Source organism: Lactuca virosa, chromosome 2, assembly GCF_052849685.1.
Source record: "Lactuca virosa cultivar CGN04683 chromosome 2, Lactuca_virosa_CGN04683_v6, whole genome shotgun sequence".
NCBI classification, from domain to species: Eukaryota; Viridiplantae; Streptophyta; class Magnoliopsida; order Asterales; family Asteraceae; genus Lactuca; species Lactuca virosa.
The window spans coordinates 36,149,773-36,172,794 of NC_136427.1; the positions used below are offsets into that span (position 1 = coordinate 36,149,773).

At 28.9% G+C, this 23,022-nt stretch overlaps 1 pseudogene across 1 annotated transcript in view; it reads right to left on the bottom strand.

The window, feature by feature from the left end:
* Nucleotides 1-448: 448 nt before the first annotated feature.
* LOC145157371 (TMV resistance protein N-like) overlaps nt 449-23,022 on the bottom strand; it is a 28,821-nt pseudogene continuing 6,247 nt past the window's right edge. The window contains exons 3-6 of the transcript XR_013737183.1: nt 22,075-22,606; nt 21,676-21,966; nt 20,622-21,593; nt 449-1,123 (exon numbers count right to left, since the gene is read on the bottom strand). The product of XR_013737183.1 is annotated as a TMV resistance protein N-like (transcript). The remainder of the gene's footprint in view (nt 1,124-20,621; nt 21,594-21,675; nt 21,967-22,074; nt 22,607-23,022) is intronic.

Sequence of the window (23,022 nt, forward strand, 5' to 3'; positions counted from 1 at the left end):
CAAATTCAGTTTGCATACAACATACAAACAAAAAAAAGCCCAAAGGTGATTTTCAATACAACATACAAACAAAAAAAATCTGAGCATACAAACAACAATGAGAAAGTCCTTATTAAACAAGCAAAACTTCTAATTAATCCTGATATACAAACAAAAAATCAGTGAGATACAAACCTGATTAACCTGATACACAAACTTGATAGTCTAAGAAACCAAGAATCACGATACAGGAAAACGATCTCAATCTTAAAATCAGAGCACAATTAAACTACACACAGAGTTCGGGGATTTGGAGTGGCTTCAATTTTCTGATCAGCAAGGCCATATTAGGACTTTGGGGTAACTTTGGGCCCCTAGTGCAAGGCCTGTAATCTGTAATCTTCAAAGACCGGGAATTATGCTAAACATCCGTCGATGAAAAAAGAGGTAACCTTGGAACAAAACCATTTCAGACTTCATCATCAATAAGATCCCTATTCCAACCACTATAGTACATGGCAATACATATGTGCTTCGTGGGGCGCATTGTTGAGGTTCTACTTTTTAAAGGCATCAAGCTCTTCTCATCAAACTTTTCTTCATAGACGTAAGTGTTTCCAGATATACTTTCATTATATCCAAGATCCTCATCATCAACATGCACCATATTCCCGTAATCAGAGATACAAGTTGTAATTTGTTGGACATCTTCTTTGTAGATAACGTGCGCCCCACATCTCTGGGATGGTGTGCCATTTGCTAACATTACAGTTATATTAAGATTACCTTCAATATGAGACCAATCTTTAGGTTGAAGATCATGATACATCTGCTGAAAGAAACCCAACGGCATATAGCTAATCCATACATTGCTATTCTCTACTTCTTCAGGGGTAAACATCATACTAATCATTGACTCAGGCATAGACATTGCTAATCCATTACTTAAAATGCTGAAGGTGATGCGAGGACAAGCTAAATACCTTAGAAACATACCACACACCACGAAACCTATAACCTGGGTATGCCATTTGTGAGGTAACTTCAAAGCTATTCTATACCCATTCTTTTTTTGTTTGATCCAGCTTGGAATCTTGTTTCCAGGAATAGCAATACTTAAACGATGATTTACAACAGCACATTTCTATAATCAATGAAAAACATTACAAAAGTTGCTCAAGAGATAGAGAAATCTTCAAAAAAGTCCCAAATTTTTGGAAAAAGTTTCAAAAAATCCTATTTTTTTTTTAAATCCAGAAAACCAGGAAAATCCTTCAGTTTAACCTTTTCAGCCGGTCAGCAGCTGGCCAGGTGTGCTGACATGGCATGCCATCTTCTTTATCATTAAAAAATGAATTCTATGGCTAAATGAAGGGTGAGAGATTCGAAACGGGGTCTCAACCACTCTACCAGTTGGGCTAGAAGATCCATATATATATATATATATATATATATATATATATATATATATATATATATATATATATATATATATATATATATATATATATATATATATGCTCTGATACCATTTACTTTGTTAGTGACATATCATTTTTCTATGACATAAATATTATATTTAGAAAACAAATAGTTTTGTTTTTAAATAACGTATTTGTTTGTAACGAATTTTAATACTAGCTTTTATGAGCCATCTAGCATCATGAATATGATTATTGTTTAAAATCGTACCTAGATTAGTAGGTTTGTAAGAATCCTTGAGATTTTGCTCAGAATTATTTATGGATTCTTGGATTTGTTGTATTCTTAAAAGAATATCTCTATTAGGAATACAATTCATCAAGATTTTGTTAGACATAATTAAATAATTTAAGCATGAATTTGATTAATTTGATTATTAAAAACGAGTACTATTTTAACAAAAATTTCAAATCTTGTAGAATTAATAGTTAAAATAACTCGAAATGAAATTATCATTGGGAAATAAATTTAACAACAATACAACAATTGAATAAAATATTTTAGATAGTACCTTCTTGAATTAAGCTTGAATTACAATCAATACATACATCTGGAGAAAGAATTATCTGAAAATCTAGAGACTTTGAACATCTACTAGTAGAAAGAGAGACTCTTGGAGATTTTTTAGACATGAGATGAACATTTTTAGAGAATGAATATTTTTGCTTGCTTCCTTCTACTGACATATGATGTCTATTTATATTGATCTTGAAGTCTTCAAAGCCTTGAAATCTTGTAGTGAAATTTGCCGTATGATTCAATGGCCAATCAATTACTTGTAAGTGGTTGTCACTCATCTTTTGAAGAAATTGTCGTTTGTAATCAATAAATATCACCTTTTGATAAAACATGTCATCATAGAGCATCTTCTAAAGTTTTTTGTCTTCATATTATCCATAATAGAGCATCTTCTAAAGTTTTTTGTCTTCATATTATTATTGATGATAAGAACGAATAATTTTGATAATAAATTTGACAATATTTGTTTTATACACTATAAATACATATATAGTGTATACTCACACAATTTATACACACTCGTATTTGAAAATAATAATTTTGATAAATAGAAGAAACGAAATACCCTACATTGAAGGTATTACACCAAATTTATAGATAAGAATTTCTTATTCTTCATAAGGATCATTAAAAGGGTCTTGAGCGTCTTGAAATAAACTATTCTTTATAGATTTTGGAGAATCGTCAGAAACCGATTGAGTTTGGCGAATTTCTTGAAGTAAGCTTTGAAGTTCTTCAGGAGAAGAGGTAGCAGCATCTTTAATTCTTGAAATTAGATCCATGTCTCTTTGAGGAAGACTTTTGATAAAATTGGCTTCAACCTCTGGTTTTCGAATATATATTTCTTAATAATGTTTAATTACTGCTTGTTCACTGGCTTGAGAAATCTTCATTTTATCCCACCATTTTGAACGAAGTTGTCGATTAAGCCAGGGAGGAGAGGAATCCTTTGCTTCTTGATAATGAAAAGTCCAAGACATTATCCATGGAAGTTTGAATAACATAGTGAATTGTAGCATATATTCAAATTCTGGAATTTGTTGAATAAACAATTCCTTAAATTTGAGGTATCCATCGTGAATTTCTTTTGGTAAACAATTTGGAAGAATTCCCATATATTTGTACCAATTGATAAACCATCTTGGGTATTCACAATTGAAGTTCAAATCAAAGAAGATAAACCATGAGTGTGAATAATTCCGAATAAAGAACGCCTTAGTCCAGGCATCTTGATAATCATAGTAAGAAAATCTGGGATAAGCAGGATAACTTATAAGAGGTTTTTCAGAATGAAGGTTTGGAACCCAACTTTCTGGAGAAATGATTTTGATAATATGAGCTTTGCTAAAATCAATGTTTCCCTCTTTTGAATTAGAACGATGAACAAAATTAACCGAACCAGATTCTTGCAAAATAGCTTGATAATATTCTCGAGTTTTATATGAATCAACATAAAAGGTTTTCCCTTGACCAAAGAGATGATTTGTGAGAATATGAAAACCTTGATGTAACTTATGGATTTGAAAATCTTCAAGAATTTGAACTCTTAAGAAATTTGGATTAAGAACATAAGGAGTTTTTGTAGAAGGGCTAGGAGTTACAGAATTTTGAGTTTGAGGAGTGATAGGTTTTACAAAAGGGCTTATCGGGTTTGTTGAAGTAACTTTTGGAGTAACAAGTTTTGACTGAAAGATATTAGAATAAAGTTGTGAATTCTTAGAAGTAGGAGTTAAAGGAGAAAAACGATTTTGATTTTGAAATGGAACAAGCTTTTGAGAGAAGGGCTTCTTGTCATCATGTTTGGAAGAAGACGACGAACTCATTTTCCCTGTAAAAATTCTCGAGAAAGAAAGTCGGGAAGCGAATTATTTTCTCCCTTTATGAATTCTATTTCAAAATCAAAGTTACATAAGAGGGCTTGCCATCGAGCAAAAATTTGCTTGGAAATAATATTTTTCACATCTTTTTCTAAAATAGTTTTTGCAGATTGACAATCTATTCTTAATAAAAAACTTTTCATAAATAAATCATCTTCAAATTTTTTAATACATAAAACAATGCTTAAAATTTCCTTTTTGACAGTTGAATATTTTTTTTGTGTATCATTCCATGCACCAGAGTAATATCGAACCAATTGTTCTTCTTTTGAGTTAACAAATTTTTGTTTTAGAATTCCTCCGAATCCAATATCACTAGCATCGGTTTCAACTATGATATTGGCGTTGGGATGAGGTAAATTTAAACATGGCAAAGTGGGAACCTTTTGTTTTATATATTTAATTATATCTGTATGTTTTTTAGTCCATGGTTCAGGATTATCTTTTAATCTGTTATAAAGTGGTTTACATATAATCCCTAAATCTTTGAAAAAATCATGGATATAATTTAAGCATCCTAAAAATCTTTGAAGTTGCTTTTTATCCTTGATTTCATCAGGAAATTTAGTAGAAAACTGCAAACTTCTTGTAATAGGTCTAATAGTGTTTTTGACAATATCATGTCCTAAAAAACGAATTTCATCTTTAAATAAATGCATTTTTGCTGCAGAGACAGCTAAACCATTTTGATAAATTAAATCATGAAATTGATTTAAATGTTTGAAATGTTGATCAATTGATTTTGAAAAAATTAGGACATCGTCAATATAAGCAATAGCAAAACTACTAATAGGAGTTATGATATCATTCATAATATTTTGGAATTCGGAAGGTGCATTTTTTAATCCAAAATGCATTACATTCCATTCAAAATGCCCAAAGGGAACATTAAAACCAGTTTTGTATTTATCTTCTTCATGAAGTTGTATTTGCCAAAATCCTGATTTCATATCAAACTTCGAAAATATGTTTGAATCATAAAGTTTTTTTAGCAAATTTCGTTTATTAGGAATAGGATAACGAATCCATTCTAAAACTTTGTTTAAAGGTTTATAATTAATAACTAATCTTGGTGATCCTCTTTCTAATTCTGCGGCATTCATAACAAAAAATGCTGAACAAGACCATGGTGATTTAGAGGGTCTTATGAGTGTTTTATTTATTAAATCTTGAATTTCATTTTTACAATGACTTTCTAGTTCACCATTCATGTGAATGGATCTAGATTTTGAAGGAATGTCTTTTTCATCAAAAAAATTTATATACGGTAATTTTACAATATGTTGTTTTCTATTCCAAAAGGCATTAGGAATATTAGAACATACATTTTTTTCAAATTTTAATTTTAAACTTATTATTTTATTTTGAATATTATTATCATTTAATTGATTAGTTATTCGAACATTATTTATTTCGTTAATAAGATATTTGGCTTGTTGTGTTTTATAATTAAGGACATTAATCGTTGAATATAGAGGAGGTTCACAAAATTTAAATATAATTTCTTTTCCAAAAACATTAGTTCTTATACCATCATCATGAACCATAAAAAGATATAGTTTTGTAATGAAAGGTGTTCCTAGAATTAAAGGAGAAGACATATCTTTTACTAAAATTAGGTGAGTTTTATAACAGTAATCTTGGTTATTACAAATATGAACATCGGAAACTTTATAATTTACAATTAATTTTGTACCTCCGGCACCAGTAAGTCTAGATGCAGTTTTTTCATAGAATTGTGTAGGAAAAATTCCTTCTTGAATACAATTCATATAAGCACCACTATCAATTAAAGCAGTTAGGTTGATTTTAAAATTATCCTTGACTAAAGTAATTTGAGTGTTCCATTTTTGAAAAACTTGATTATTTATAATTTTATCAATAGTTACATTTTCAATTTTATTTTCTTCTTCGTTATTAATTTCTATATTTTTGTTTTTAAAAGTAGTAGGTTTTTCTTTTTCTAAAATTAAAATTTTATTTTTTATTTCTTTTATTTCTTGTTTTACTATTTTTAATTCTTCTTGAAGTTCTTGCATAGAAATTGGCTTTGCTTCAGTAAATCTTTCATATATATGTTTTAAATTAAAATTTTCATTATTAGCAGGAGTTATGTTATTAGTTTTATTAATTCTTGGATATTTTTATCTTTTATAGAATCAAGAGAGTTTAAAAGATCTTTATCATCTTGTGAAAGAACGTTAATAGAACTACTAGTAATTACATTGATTAGATTTTTACAATGACATATACCAATACATTCGCAAACATCAGAAACTTCTGAACTTGAAGTAGTATTTTCGAGAATATTTAAATCATTTGTTTGAAAATCAGAAATACTTTCATCGGAATCTGAGTCAGTGTTTAAAATAATTTTTCTTATTTGTTTTTTTTAAATCATCAGAAACATTTAACTCATTTATTTTTGTCTTAGCATAACAATTATTAGCTGTATGACCATTACGCCCACATTTATGACAAATAATAATATCTTTTGATTTTCTTTTAGATTTTTTATAATTTGGTTTATAAGGTTTTTTAGATTTTGACGCATAATCTTGGCCTTTTTTATGATTTTCTGGAAGATTATAATTCTTTTTTCTGAAATATTTTGAAGATTTTTTCTTATATACTTTAGATTTTGAAGTAGACGGACCATTCAAGGGCTGATAACCATATTGTTGGCAAAAATTTCCAAATTCATTTTTACTGTTAATTGTATCCTTTTTGAGCTTTTCTTTAAACCTAAGATCAGCACAAACTGCTAATCCCTCTTTATTAATGTAGTTTATTAGATCTCCATAAGTTAAATTTTGATAAGGGATGGTATTATTAAAATTTTGTCTTAATTTTTGTCTAACTCGTTAATTAAATCCGTATTTCCTAGATTAAAATTACTATCGATTTGACAAGGAAAAAAACTTATATTGCTAGTGCTTGCCATATCTTGCTTATTATCATTCTTGTCTTTGAAAATTTTTTCTTCAATTTTAACTAAATGCTCGGTAATACTAGATAAGGTTTCGTTTGCATAATTATTTTGGTAAATAATTTTTTGAAGACCCTTTTCAGTAGTTAATTGATTTGGGGCTTGAACTAAAGGAGTCGCAATGAACATATCGTTAATAATAATTTCTCCTTTTGGTGGAAAATTAGCAATAATTTCTTTATTAGAAATAATATCTTTATATTTTTTCTCTAAAATGGGAGTGATAGTATCATTTTTAAATGGGTAATTTATTTTATGTTTAGGGGCATAAATTAACTCAAACCATTGAAAAAAAGGAGAATAAATTTTGTTTGATAAAACATAATCTTCCCAAAGGCCTAAATGAAGAAATCTTAAGTAGTATGAAAAATTTTCTTCGTGCCAAGCTCTTTTTTTATTATTGTAATCTTTATAATACTCAATATTTTTTAAGTAATCAAAGTCAACTTGATATTCTAAATTCGAGAAATTCATTTTAACAGGTTGTTTTTGTTAGGATTGAAGAAATATGTTTTATTCATTCTAAATTATGACTTCGTGATTTTTCGTATTTTTTTATTCCTATCGTTAGCCTAGAAATTTTTTCTATTTGTTTATTATATTTATTAGTATATGGAAGTATTTTATATAAATTATAATCTTCACAAGTTCTAGTATCTTCTAAATGTTGAATCGTTTTGCATATATTAGAATTTATCTTTCAATGTCTTTTTAACATATTAGTCCAAAGCTTATTATTGTTTGAACAATTAATTTGTACTTTAGAACTCATATTTGTTGTTTAAAATTTTGAAGTACATCAATAAAATCTGATTTAGTAGGACTAGGAAGACTATTTTCACTATTTTGATCATCTTGATATAATGGTTTGGGAATAGAATTAGAATAGTCAATAGTTTTTAGTCTTAAAGATCTTGACTTTGATAACGAAGATTTTGAAGAGCTTGTTTCTGGGATAAAAGAAGTTGATAATCTGGATGATGAAATATATAAGGAAGAAAAATTTATATCTACTAAACCATCATTATATTCTCTAATATTTGAGATTTGTTTTGAAGAGTCTAGTGGTTTTGGATCGATAACATTTTGTAAATTCCAATTACATGATTGGGTTATATCAGACCATTTTAACCTTTTTGGTGTGTGGACTTTGGTATGGTTAGTATTTGCTTCAAAAATAATTGTTTCATTTTTAGGACTTGATAAACGTGTTTTTGGTTCAAGTGTAGTTGTCGTAGTTTTGTAACAGACACGATAAATTATTGCTAAAGGCTTTGTATCATCTTTAAATTCTAAATTTTTTGTTTCTACAGTTAACACTAAAGTATCTAAAATATTTTTATCAAATAATCCTACAGAAAAATTTGGATAACAATTGAAATAAATAGGTCCGTTAGCAATATTTGTTTCAGCCATAGCTAAAATAGAATTTTGAACATCTTTATGTCTCTTGTCCCTTAAAATAAGGAGAACAGGGGCATCTATTCCAAGTCTGAATAAAGGCTTGATAGCAATTTGGACTAGACCGACATGTAAAAATTTATATTTCATTCTATGTTCTAGAATAGATCGTGATGATAACAAATGTAAATTTTGTTGGTTTTGACCAATAGACAAAGTTTGTTCTGTCATTTTAATAGAATAACCTTGAAAATAGTCAAAAGTTCATATTCTATATATTGTATTAACATTAGTTTTAGGTATTGTCCAATCATTCAAACTTTGTTCTATGCCATTAACGGTTTCTTCAATAGAATTTATTTGGTTATCATAATCTTGTTCATTGTCGATATTTTTACTAGGAATATATCTTTTGGATAGTATGCGTGAAAGTTTACTCATATTTAACTAATTTTGCTTTAAAATTCTATAAGAAAACTTACTTGTTTTAATATCGATGAACAGAGGTGAATCGTCCCGACGAAGATTGTGGTCCGGCACCACGACTTACGTCCTTATCTGCGCGTTTTACGCTAATCCAACAAATCACTGGTCTTGTCTCTGAATCATACTTATTAAAACTTATAAATTTCTTAGAGAATATTAAAGCCAAATTAAATAAATTTGAAATAAATATATCAGTCATAACCACCCCAAAAAATTTTCTTGGCTCTGATACCGTTTTCTATGTTAGTAACATATCATTTTTCTATGACATAAATATTATAGTTCAACAGGGGCATCTATTCCAAGTCTGAATACTACTTCAACAGGGGCATTTATCCCAGATTTTAATGTTAATGTTAGTGACATATCATTTGTTGAACTATATTAATGTTAGTGACATATCATTTGTTGTATTCTAAAATAGAATTTTGAAAATCTTTATGTCTCTTGTCCCTTAAAATAAGGAGAACAGGGGCATCTATTCCAAGTCTGAATAAAGGCTTGATAGCAATTTGGACTAGACCGACATGTAAAAATTTATATTTCATTCTATGTTCTAGAATAGATCGTGATGATAACAAATGTAAATTTTGTTGGTTTTGACCAATAGACAAAGTTTGTTCTGTCATTTTAATAGAATAACCTTGAAAATAGTCAAAAGTTCATATTCTATATATTGTATTAACATTAGTTTTAGGTATTGTCCAATCATTCAAACTTTGTTCTATGCCATTAACGGTTTCTTCAATATAATTTATTTGGTTATCATAATCTTGTTCATTGTCGATATTTTTACCTGGAATATATCTTTTGGATAGTATGCGTGAAAGTTTACTCATATTTAATTAATTTTGCTTTAAAATTCTATAAGAAAACTTACTTGTTTTAATATCGATGAACAGAGGCGAATCGTCCCGACGAAGATTGTGGTCCGGCACCACGACTTACGTCCTTATCTGCGCGTTTTACGCTAATCCAACCAATCACTGGTCTTGTCTCTGAATCATACTTATTAAAACTTATAAATTTCTTAGAGAATATTAAAGCCAAATTAAATAAATTTGAAATAAATATATCAGTCATAACCACCCCAAAAAATTTTCTTGGCTCTGATACCATTTTCTATGTTAGTAACATATCATTTTTCTATGACATAAATATTATAGTTCAACAGGGGCATCTATTCCAAGTCTGAATACTACTTTAACAGGGGCATTTATCCCAGATTTTAATGTTAATGTTAGTGACATATCATTTGTTGAACTATATTAATGTTACTGACATATCATTTGTTGTATTCTAAAATAGAATTTTGAAAATCTTTATGTCTCTTGTCCCTTAAAATAAGGAGAACAGGGGCATCTATTCCAAGTCTGAATAAAGGCTTGATAGCAATTTGGACTAGACCGACATGTAAAAATTTATATTTCATTCTATGTTCTAGAATAGATCGTGATGATAACAAATGTAAATTTTGTTGGTTTTGACCAATAGACAAAGTTTTTTCTGTCATTTTAATAGAATAACCTTGAAAATAGTCAAAAGTTCATATTCTATATATTGTATTAACATTAGTTTTAGGTATTGTCCAATCATTCAAACTTTGTTCTATGCCATTAACGGTTTCTTCAATAGAATTTATTTGGTAATCATAATCTTGTTCATTGTCGATATTTTTACTAGGAATATATCTTTTGGATAGTATGCGTGAAAGTTTACTCATATTTAATTAATTTTGCTTTAAAATTCTATAAGAAAACTTACTTGTTTTAATATCGATGAACAGAGGCGAATCGTCCCGGTTTACTATGTTAGTGACATATCATTTTTCTATGACATAAATATTATATTTAGAAAACAAATAGTTTTGTTTTTAAATAACGTATTTGTTTGTAACGAATTTTAATACTAGCTCTTATGAGCCATCTAGCATCATGAATATGATTATTGTTTAAAATCGTACCTAGATTAGTAGGTTTGTAAGAATCCTTTAAACAAAGTTTTAGAATGGATTCGTTATCCTATTCCTAATAAACGAAATTTGCTAAAAAAAATTTATGATTCAAACATATTTTCGAAGCTTGATATGAAATCAAGATTTTGGCCTATTTTCGAACTTTATGATTCAAACATATTTTCGAACTTTATGATTCAAACATATTTTCGAACCTAGATTAGTAGGTTTGTAAGAATCCTTTAAACAAAGTTTTAGAATGGATTCGTTATCCTATTCCTAATAAACGAAATTTGCTAAAAAAACTTTATGATTCAAACATATTTTCGTAGTTTTAGAATGATTTTATATCAAGGATTCTTACAAACCTACTAATTTAGGTACGATTTTAAACAACAATCATATTCATGATGTTAGCTGGCTCATAAGAGCTAGTATTAAAATTCGTTACAAACAAATACGTTATTTAAAAACAAAACTATTTGTTTTCTAAATATAATATTTATGTCATAGAAAAATGATATGTCACTAACATAGTAAATCGGGACGATTCGCCTCTGTTCATCGATATTAAAACAAGTAAGTTTTCTTATAGAATTTTAAAGCAAAATTAATTAAATATGAGTAAACTTTCACGCATACTATCCAAAAGATATATTCCAGGTAAAAATATCGACAATGAACAAGATTATGATAACCAAATAAATTATATTGAAGAAACCGTTAATGGCATAGAACAAAGTTTGAATGATTGGACAATACCTAAAACTAATGTTAATACAATATATAGAATAGGAACTTTTGACTATTTTCAAGGTTATTCTATTAAAATGACAGAACAAACTTTGTCTATTGGTCAAAACCAACAAAATTTACATTTGTTATCATCACGATCTATTCTAGAACATAGAATGAAATATAAATTTTTACATGTCGGTCTAGTCCAAATTGCTATCAAGCCTTTATTCAGACTTGGAATAGATGCCCCTGTTCTCCTTATTTTAAGGGACAAGAGACATAAAGATTTTCAAAATTCTATTTTAGAATACAACAAATGATATGTCAGTAACATTAATATAGTTCAACAAATGATATGTCACTAACATTAACATTAAAATCTGGGATAAATGCCCCTGTTGAAGTAGTATTCAGACTTGGAATAGATGCCCCTGTTGAACTATAATATTTATGTCATAGAAAAATGATATGTTACTAACATAGAAAATGGTATCAGAGCCAAGAAAATTTTTTGGGGTGGTTATGACTGATATATTTATTTCAAATTTATTTAATTTGGCTTTAATATTCTCTAAGAAATTTATAAGTTTTAATAAGTATGATTCAGAGACAAGACCAGTGATTGGTCGGATTATCGTAAAATGCGCAGATAAGGACGTAAGTCGCGGTGCCGGACCACAATCTTCGTCGGGACGATTCGCCTCTGTTCATCGATATTAAAACAAGTAAGTTTTCTTATAGAATTTTAAAGCAAAATTAATTAAATATGAGTAAACTTTCACGCATACTATCCAAAAGATATATTCCAGGTAAAAATATCGACAATGAACAAGATTATGATAACCAAATAAATTATATTGAAGAAACCGTTAATGGCATAGAACAAAGTTTGAATGATTGGACAATACCTAAAACTAATGTTAATACAATATATAGAATATGAACTTTTGACTATTTTCAAGGTTATTCTATTAAAATGACAGAACAAACTTTGTCTATTGGTCAAAACCAACAAAATTTACATTTGTTATCATCACGATCTATTCTAGAACATAGAATGAAATATAAATTTTTACATGTCGGTCTAGTCCAAATTGCTATCAAGCCTTTATTCAGACTTGGAATAGATGCCCCTGTTCTCCTTATTTTAAGGGACAAGAGACATAAAGATGTTCAAAATTCTATTTTAGCTATGGCTGAAACAAATATTGCTAACGGACCTATTTATTTCAATTGTTATCCACATTTTTCTGTAGGATTATTTGATAAAAATATTTTAGATACTTTAGTGTTAACTGTAGAAACAAAAAATTTAGAATTTAAAGATGATACAAAGCCTTTAGCAATAATTTATCGTGTCTGTTACAAAACTATGACAACTACACTTGAACCAAAAACACGTTTATCAAGTCCTAAAAATGAAACAATTATTTTTGAAGCAAATACTAACCATACCAAAGTCCACACAACAAAAAGGTTAAAATGGTCTGATATAACTCAATCATGTAATTGGAATTTACAAAATGTTATCGATCCAAAACCACTAGACTCTTCAAAACAAATCTCAAATATTATAGAATATAATGATGGTTCTGTAGATATAAATTTTTCTTCCTTATATATTTCATCATCCAGATTATCAACTTCTTTTATCCCAGAAACAAGCTCTTCAAAATCTTCGTTATCAAAGTCAAGATCTTTAAGACTAAAAACCGTTGACTATTCTAATTCTATTCCCAAACCATTATATCAAGATGATCAAAATAGTGAAAATAGTCTTCCTAGTCCTACTAAATCAGATTTTATTGATGAACTTCAAAATTTTAAACAACAAATATGAGTTCTAAAGTACAAATTAATTGTTCAAACAATAATAAGCTTTAGGCTAATATGTTAAAAAGACATTGGAAGATAAATTCTAATATATGCAAAACGATTCAACATTTAGAAGATACTAGAACTCGTGAAGATTATAATTTATATAAAATACTTCCATATACTAATAAATATAATAAACAAATAGAAAAAATTTCTAGGCTAACGATAGGAATAAAAAAATACGAAAAATCACGAAGTCATAATTTAGAATGAATAAAACATATTTCTTCAATCCTAACAAAAACAACCTGTTAAAATGAATTTCTCGAATTTAGAATATCAAGTTGACTTTGATTACTTAAAAAATATTGAGTATTATAAAGATTACAATAATAAAAAAAGAGCTTGACACGAAGAAAATTTTTCATACTACTTAAGATTTCTCCATTTAGGCCTTTGGGAAGATTATGTTTTATCAAACAAAATTTATTCTCCTTTTTTTCAATGGTTTGAGTTAATTTATGCCCCTAAACATAAAATAAATTACCCATTTAAAAATGATACTATCACTCCCATTTTAGAGAAAAAATATAAAGATATTATTTATAATAAAGAAATTATTGCTAATTTTCCACCAAAAGGAGAAATTATTATTAACGATATGTTCATTGCGACTCCTTTAGTTCAAGCCCCAAATCAATTAACTACTGAAAAGGGTCTTCAAAAAATTATTTACCAAAATAATTATGCAAACGAAACCTTATCTAGTATTACCGAGCATTTAGTTAAAATTGAAGAAAAAATTTTCAAAGACAAGAATGATAATAAGCAAGATATGGCAAGCACTAGCAATATAAGTTTTTTTCCTTGTCAAATCGATGGTAATTTTAATCTAGGAAATACGGATTTAATTAACGAGTTAGAAAAAAGACTTTCAAAACTTCATATCTCAAACACTAACAATATTAATACTCTTACAAATGATGAATCTGAAAAGAGTGATATTAATAGTGAAACAAATTTTGAAACTCTTACTCAACAATTTGTTAATTCAAATGATGATATTAGTCAACTTACTAATGACTTTTCAAATCTTAATAAAATTCATTAATCAAAAATAAGTACTTTCGGAAAGAATCCAAAACCAACCATAAGAAATTATTGGAATAGGCCCTCTCTTCCAGATGTTCAACTAGAAGAACGAACTTTTCAATTTGATCGTTCTCAATATGATGGTAATTCTGTTTATGAATGGAATGTTGATGGCCATTCTGAACATCAAATTATGAATATTGTACAAGAAATGACTATGGCTGCTAATGCTTATAAAGCTCATAATAATACTCAACTTCAAATTGTTAATATTATTACTTCTGGTTTTACTGGCAGTCTTAAAGGATGGTGGGATTTCTATATTTCACAAGAAGAAAAAGATTATATTTTATCTGCTAAGAAAACTATTATAAAACAAGAAAATAATCAACAAATACAAACGTTTGAAGATGATATGGTTAACACTTTAATTTTTGCTATTATCAAAAACTTTGTAGGAGATCCTACTACTTTTCAAGAAAAAACTTCAGAAATTTTAATGAATTTACATTGCAGAAAACTTACTGATTTTAGATGGTATAAAGATAATTATCTTGTTAAAGTTTTTTCGAGACCTGATTGTAAAGAGTCTTATTGGAAAGAGCGTTTTATTGCTGGCCTTCCAAAACTCTTTGCAGAAAGAGTTAGACAAAAATTAAGACAAAATTTTAATAATACCATCCCTTATCAAAATTTAACTTATGGAGATCTAATAAACTACATTAATAAAGAGGGATTAGCAGTTTGTGCTGATCTTAGGTTTAAAGAAAAGCTCAAAAAGGATACAATTAACAGTAAAAATGAATTGGGAAATTTTTGCCAACAATATGGTTATCAGCCCTTGAATGGTTCGTCTACTTCAAAATCTAAAGTATATAAGAAAAAATCTTCAAAATATTTCAGAAAAAAGAATTATAATCTTCCAGAAAATCATAAAAAAGGCCAAGATTATGCGTCAAAATCTAAAAAACCTTATAAACCAAATTATAAAAAATCTAAAAGAAAATCAAAAGATATTATTATTTGTCATAAATGTGGGCGTAATGGTCATACAGCTAATAATTGTTATGCTAAGACAAAAATAAATGAGTTAAATGTTTCTGATGATTTAAAAAAACAAATAAGAAAAATTATTTTAAACACTGACTCAGATTCCGATGAAAGTATTTCTGATTTTCAAACAAATGATTTAAATATTCTCGAAAATACTACTTCAAGTTCAGAAGTTTCTGATGTTTGCGAATGTATTGGTAAATGTCATTGTAAAAATCTAATCAATGTAATTACTAGTAGTTCTGTTAACGTTCTTTGACAAGATGATAAAGATCTTTTAAACTCTCTTGATTCTATAAAAGATAAAAATATCCAAGAATTATTAATAAAGCAGATGCTTAATAAAACTAATAACATAACTCCTGCTAATAATGAAAATTTTAGTTTAAAACATATATATGAAAGATTTACTGAAGCAAAGCCAATTTCTATGCAAGAACTTTAAGAAGAATTAAAAATAGTAAAACAAGAAATAAAAGAAATAAAAATAAAAATTTTAATTTTAGAAAAAGAAAAACCTACTACTTTTAAAAACAAAAATATAGAAATTAATAACGAAGAAGAAAATAAAATTGAAAATGTAACTATTGATAAAATTATAAATAATCAAGTTTCTCAAAAATAGAACACTCAAATTACTTTAGTCAAGGATAATTTTAAAATCAACCTAACTGCTTTAATTGATAGTGGTGCTGATATGAATTGTATTCAAGAAGGAATTTTTCCTACACAGTTCTATGAAAAAACTGCATCTAGACTTACTGGTGCCGGAGGTACAAAATTAATTGTAAATTATAAAGTTTCTGATGTTCATATTTGTAATAACCAAGATTACTGTTATAAAACTCACCTAATTTTAGTAAAAGATCTGTCTTCTCCTTTAATTCTAGGAACATCTTTCATTACAAAACTATATCCTTTTATGGTTCATGATGATGGTATAAGAACTAATGTTTTTGGAAAAGAAATTATATTTAAATTTTGTGAACCTCCTCTATATTCAACGATTAATGTCCTTAATTATAAAACACAACAAGCCAAATATCTTATTAACGAAATAAATAATGTTCGAATAACTAATCAATTAAATGATAATAATATTCAAAATAAAATAATAAGTTTAAAATTAAAATTTGAAAAAAATGTCTGTTCTAATATTCCTAATGCCTTTTGGAATAGAAAACAACATATTGTAAAATTACCGTATATAAATTTTTTTGATGAAAAAGACATTCCTTCAAAATCTAGAGCCATTCACATGAATGGTGAACTAGAAAGTCATTGTAAAAATGAAATTCAAGATTTAATAAATAAAAAACTCATAAGACCCTCTAAATCACCATGGTCTTGTTCAACATTTTATGTTATGAATGCCGCAGAATTAGAAAGAGGATCACCAAGATTAGTTATTAATTATAAACCTTTAAACAAAGTTTTAGAATGGATTCGTTATCCTATTCCTAATAAACGAAATTTGCTAAAAAAAACTTTATGATTCAAACATATTTTCGAAGTTTGATATGAAATCAGGATTTTGGCAAATACAACTTCATGAAGAAGATAAATACAAAACTGGTTTTAATGTTCCCTTCGGGCATTTTGAATGGAATGTAATGCATTTTGGATTAAAAAATGCACCATCCGAATTCCAAAATATTATGAATGATATCATAACTCCTATTAGTAGTTTTGCTATTGCTTATATTGACGATGTCCTAATTTTTTCAAAATCAATTGATCAACATTTCAAACATTTAAATCAATTTCATGATTTAATTTATCAAAATGGTTTAGCTGTCTCTGCAGCAAAAATGCATTTATTTAAAGATGAAATTCGTTTTTTAGGACATGATATTATCAAAAACACTATTAGACCTATTACAAGAAGTTTGCAGTTTTCTACTAAATTTCCTGATGAAATCAAGGATAATAAGCAACTTCAAAAATTTTTAGGATGCTTAAATTATATCCATGATTTTTTCAAAGATTTAGGGATTATATGTAAACCACTTTATAACAGATTAAAAGATAATCCTGAACCATGGACTAAAAAACATACAGATATAATTAAATATATAAAACAAAAGGTTCCTACTTTGCCATGTTTAAATTTACCTCATCCCAACGCCAATATCATAGTTGAAACCGATGCTAGTGATATTGGATTCGGAGGAATTCTAAAACAAAAATTTGTTAACTCAAAAGAAGAACAATTGGTTCGATATTACTCTGGTGCATGGAACGATACACATAAAAAATATTCAACTGTCAAAAAGGAAATTTTAAGCATTGTTTTATGTATTAAAAAATTTGAAGATGATTTATTTATGAAAAGTTTTTTATTAAGAATAGATTGTCAATCTACAAAAACTATTTTAGAAAAAAAGATGTGAAAAATATTATTTTCAAGCAAATTTTGCTCGATGGCAAGCCCTCTTAGGTAACTTTGATTTTGAAATAGAATTCATAAAGGGAGAAAATAATTCGCTTCCCGACTTTCTTTCTCGAGAATTTTTACAGGGAAAATGAGTTCGTCGTCTTCTTCCAAACATGATGACAAGAAGCCCTTCTCTCAAAAGCTTGTTCCATTTCAAAATCAAAATCGTTTTTCTCCTTTAACTCCTACTTCTAAGAATTCACAACTTTATTCTAATATCCTTCAGTCAAAACTTGTTACTCCAAAAGTTACTTCAACAAACCCGATAAGCCCTTTTGTAAAACCTATCACTCCTCAAACTCAAAATTCTGTAACTCCTAGCCCTTCTACAAAAACTCCTTATGTTCTTAATCCAAATTTCTTAAGAGTTCAAATTCTTGAAGATTTTCAAATCCATAAGTTACATCAAGGTTTTCATATTCTCACAAATCATCTCTTTGGTCAAGGGAAAACCTTTTATGTTGATTCATATAAAACTAGAGAATATTATCAAGCTATTTTGCAAGAATCTGGTTCGGTTAATTTTGTTCATCGTTCTAATTCAAAAGAGGGAAACATTGATTTTAGCAAAGCTCATATTATCAAAATCATTTCTCCAGAAAGTTGGGTTCCAAACCTTCATTCTGAAAAACCTCTTATACGTTATCCTGCTTATCCCAGATTTTCTTACTATGATTATCAAGATGCCTGGACTAAGGCGTTCTTTATTCGGAATTATTCACACTCATGGTTTATCTTCTTTGATTTGAACTTCAATTGTGAATACCCAAGATGGTTTATCAATTGGTACAAATATATGGGAATTCTTCCAAATTGTTTACCAAAAGAAATTCACGATGGATACCTCAAATTTAAGGAATTATTTATTCAACAAATTCCAGAATTTGAATATATGCTACAATTCACTATGTTATTCAAACTTCCATGGATGATGTCTTGGACTTTTCATTATCAAGAAGCAAAGGATTCCTCTCCTCCCTGGCTTAATCGACAACTTCGTTTAAAATGGTGGGATAAAATGAAGATTTCTCAAGCCAGTGAACAAGCAGTAATTAAACATTATCAAGAAATATATATTCAAAAACCAGAGGTTGAAGCCAATTTTATCAAAAGTCTTCCTCAAAGAGACATGGATCTAATTTCAAGAATTAAAGATGCTGCTACCTCTTCTCCTGAAGAACTTCAAAGCTTACTTCAAGAAATTCGCCAAACTCAATCGGTTTCTGACGATTCTCCAAAATCTATAAAGAATAGTTTATTTCAAGACGCTCAAGACCCTTTTAATGACCCTTATGAAGAATAAGAAATTCTTATCAATAAATTTGGTGTAATACCTTCAATGTAGGGTATTTCGTTTCTTCTATTTATCAAAATTATTATTTTCAAATACGAGTGTGTATAAACTGTGTAAATATACACTATATATGTATTTATAGTGTATAAAACAAATATTATCAAATTTATTATCAAAATTATTTGTTCTTATCATCAATAATAATATGAAGACAAAAAACTTTAGCAGATGCTCTATGATGGATAATATGAAGACAAAAAACTTTAGAAGATGCTCTATGATGAAATGCTTTATCAAAATGTGATATTTATTGATTACAAACGACAATTTCTTCAAAAGATGAGTGACAACCACTTACAAGTAATTGATTGGCCATTGAATCATACGACAAATTTCACTACAAGATTTCAAGGCTTTGAAGACTTCAAGATCAATATAAATAGACATCATATGTCAGTAGAAGGAAGCAAGCAAAAATATTCATTCTCTAAAAATGTTCATCTCATGTCTAAAAAATCTCCAAGAGTCTCTCTTTCTACTAGTAGATGTTCAAAGTCTCTAGATTTTCAGATAATTCTTTCTCCAGATGTATGTATTGATTGTAATTCAAGCTTAATTCAAGAAGGTACTATCTAAAAGATTTTATTCAATTGTTGTATTGTTGTTAAATTTATTTCCCAATGATAATTTCATTTCGAGTTATTTTAACTATTAATTCTACAAGATTTGAAATTTTTGTTAAAATAGTACTCGTTTTTAATAATCAAATTAATCAAATTCATGCTTAAATTATTTAATTATGTCTAACAAAATCTTGATGAATTGTATTCCTAATAGAGATATTCTTTTAAGAATACAACAAATCCAAGAATCCATAAATAATTCTGAGCAAAATCTCAAGGATTCTTACAAACCTACTAATCTAGGTACGATTTTAAACAATAATCATATTCATGATGCTAGATGGATCATAACAGCTAGTATTAAAATTCGTTACAAACAAATACGTTATTTAAAAACAAAACTATTTGTTTTCTAAATATAATATTTATGTCATAGAAAAATGATATGTTACTAACAAAGTAAATGGTATCAGAGCATATATATATATATATATATATATATATATATATATATATATATATATATATATATATATATATATATATGGATCTTCTAGCCCAACTGGTAGAGTGGTTGAGGTAAATGAGAAATATATGGTTGAGGTTCAATCTCAAGATCAATATTTTTTCAGAATCTCAACAGAATATATATATATATATATATATATATATATATATATATATATATATATATATATATATATATATAGAAACGAGCCGTACAAAGCTTGTCTAGTCTCGTCCAGTTCAATCCGGTCGAGTCCATGTAATAAATGCAGTACAAAGCTTGTCTAGTCTCGTCCAGTTCAATCCGGTCGAGTCCATGTAATAAATGCAGCCTTAATAAATCAAATGGGATAAGAGGGATAGAGGAATCACCATAATGAAAGATAGTTGCGACATCTTAGTAAGATACCTATGATTTTCTTCATCCTCTAGGAGTTTCTTGCAATTAGTTATCCATATCTTATACAACCATTTATGCACTATTGATATATCTCCGATCTTTCTCAATGAGGTACAATCATTTGCTTTCAACACTTGTATGGTTGATGGAAGCATACCCAAAATTTCATATTGGTTGTGCCGATTCAACTCTAGGCGTTTAAGACGTGAGAGATGGCTAATGATTGATGGTAACTGGACTAATTTAGAGTTGCCACTTAAATATAATTCTTCTAAGGAGGAAAATGCATCAGGATTTTCAGGGAAACTTTCCTCTCCAATTTGCCTCCGACTGAGATCTAATTTTCTTAACGACGACAAAGCTCTGAAAATATGAAAACCAACACACGTCTCTGGCCTATTAAAGTCATCAAATCCTAACCAGAGCTCTTCTAACAATTTCATTTTTTGAAGCTTCTTTGGAAGATTTTTCAATTTTACGCAGTTGTGAAGACGAAGGCACTTGAGATATTTTAAGCCACAAATTGAGTTTGGTATGTTGCTAAGCTTCACACAGTTTGCGAGAGTTAAGAATCTTAATCCAGACAAGTATCTTATTGATGACGGCAACTCTATTATGTTAGAGCAATAATCAAGATTTATTTCTGATAGTTTAACCGCACATGGGGAGACTTCCGGGAATCTTTCAAGACTCTTGCATCCAGAGAGAATTAGAGTCTCCAAGGATTCCATCTCAAGCCTGGATGGAAGACGCATGAGCCTACTGCAACCATTCATATCCAAGTAAACAAGCCTTCTGTGAGATCCAAGAGACTCGTGAACATCCTCCAATTTCCAACAGTTTGACAAGATTAACCTCTCAATATTTGGGGCCCCAGATACATCTGGAAATGATGTGAGGCCGGACAACCATTCGAGGTGAACGAATTTCAAGTTTGGTAGAATCTGACGAGTAAAACAAAAATTGAAAAAAAAAAACTTAATATTGAGGTCGTTTCATAATCAATACAAATAGAAAGCCAAATACCTTTTCCCCCTTCCGTAAATATTTGAGGTCTCCTTCCGCCATTTCAAGCCCAACAAGCTTCCACCTATCTGCTAACGACAGAGTCAAGAATGGGTACTCAGTCCAACGAAGCCATCGCAACTCGTCGGGGAGAAAGGAAGGTATGGTAGAAGTGAATTTCCCATCAATATTAAGAAGCCGAAGATTTTTCATATTTGCAAAAACATCAGCACGAGTAGCCAAGTTTCCATCATAGTCATCAACAAGGTATTCATTGTCCATCATCATTATGGCTTCAATTGTTTTTCGCTTCTGCTACAAAGAACTAGCTATGATCAAATCCATGTGCCCAGTCCATTCTAGAAACATAAATGAATAGAAACGAAGAAAACAACTTTTAAAGACAGTAATTAATTTTACCTTCTTTCCCTTGATAAAATCATGGATCTGATCAAGTTTCCATAACCTGCTATCCAGGAAACTCTCAAGAACTATTTGCCAACCCATTTCCTGTATGAGATCATGCATATCTAGCTTTTTATTTGAAACGGTTGTAAGCCATTTTTCAATAAGAACACTAACCCCCTTCCCCGGGTGATAACCAAAACTATCGAGTACTCTAGTTACATGTTCTAACTCTTTCCCTTTGAAGAAACATGCAATGTCTAGGAATATTTGTTTCTCAAGAACATGCAGCCCATCAAAACTTAACTTCAGTTTGTCAAGAATCTTACCATCTGGTACTTCGGCTAATCTATCTAAAGCACTTTCCCACACACTTACTTCTCCTCCACGGAAGAATGCACCTAACACTTTCAGGGCTAAAGGAAGGCAGCCGGCATATCGTATTACGCGTTCTGAGAGAACCTCATACCCTTCAGGAGGGCTACTTTTCCGAAAAGCATGCCTACAGAAGAGCTCTACAACTTCACTCTTACATAAAAAATCAGGTCTGTAATGAAGGCTTCTCACAAGCCTGCAACCTTTGTTTAACAATGGAACAGTAACAGGGAAAGAAAAGAAAAAACAGAGCACAATGTTAAAGCTGAAAGCTTTATGTTTACTGAATTGAAATTTGGAGAGATCACCTCAACGTACATACTGCAAAGCTATTTAAACTAAAAAAAAAACTAAAAAGACTCCAACTACCCCTAGTGGCATAAGACTCGGATTCAATAGCCTACATGGCTTTGAATTATTCAAAACACAAAAACATGACATAAACTAATTTTAAAAACTAATTTCTGAATTATTCCAACATTCTCCTCCCTAATTCAGAAATCATACCTCCATTATTCCAAGGAGACTTCGCATCTCCTCAAACTTTAGTTTTCCCAGTGACTTGGTCAGGACATCTGCTTTCTGCTC